Consider the following 1,023-nt stretch of genomic DNA (forward strand, 5'->3'; position numbering starts at 1 on the left):
GGTCAACTGCATATCCGGTTATTGCTGTCCTCTGTCGTGGATGACATTTTGATTCGTTAATACACAGAGCCAGATACCGACATGGTTTGCAATAATTACACAATTATCTTCTAACTTGCTATATGGTCAGACTGAAAACTGAAAAAGACTCGACTGCTAAATGCAGTATAAGGATTCTTGCATAATACGTACGATATACGAATATACAATGGCATTTAGAATGTGGACAAATGTCACATATATTATATTTGGGATTACACTAGTTTGTCTCACAGTCCCTGAACCATACTATTTTCCCTACTGCCAAGCCCTATCTGCAGTGCTAAAGCCCTAAATCAGGCACCTAATCGCCGGCACCGTCAACCCGTCTACACCACTTTGCTCCAGTCATAGTTAAGATGTATACACCTCCAATATTATGATTCGAACATTAAAGTGTGATTAAGAACTTCGTGAACCACTATGAAGTAGGGGTAATAGCAGGTGCTGAAAGGTGGACTTATTCTCAATATGGCGGCACCAATCACACATGCGCAGGCACTTCAATTATTATACAGGTGCTGAAAGGTTGATATGGTCTCTCTAAATGATGATACACGTCACAAAAACATGCACAGGCACATCAATCATTCACTTGAAAAATACGGGACCATCTTGTAACAGTAAGATTGAACATGCAACTTACATATGCTACAGTATAGTGATGTGTGTGCATGTGTGTGTGTGTGTGTGTGTGTGTGTGTGTGTGTGTATCTACCTGGTGGCGACACCAGGTGTTGAATATCCACCTAGAATTAGGTTGATGGTTGTTTAACGCCGCACCCAGCAATATTCCAGCTATGTCGGCGGTCTGTAAATAATAGAGGCTGGACCAGACAGTCCAGTGATCAATAGCATGAACATCGATCCACGCAATTGGGACACGATAACATGTGTCAACCAAGTCAGTGAGCCTGACCACCCGATCCCGTTAGTCGCCTCTTACGACAAGCATGGTTTACAGACGACCAATTCTAACCCGGA

The sequence above is a fragment of the Haliotis rubra genome, unplaced genomic scaffold, assembly GCF_003918875.1.
Source record: "Haliotis rubra isolate DU_JTF1 unplaced genomic scaffold, ASM391887v1 Scf4, whole genome shotgun sequence".
NCBI classification, from domain to species: Eukaryota; Metazoa; Mollusca; class Gastropoda; order Lepetellida; family Haliotidae; genus Haliotis; species Haliotis rubra.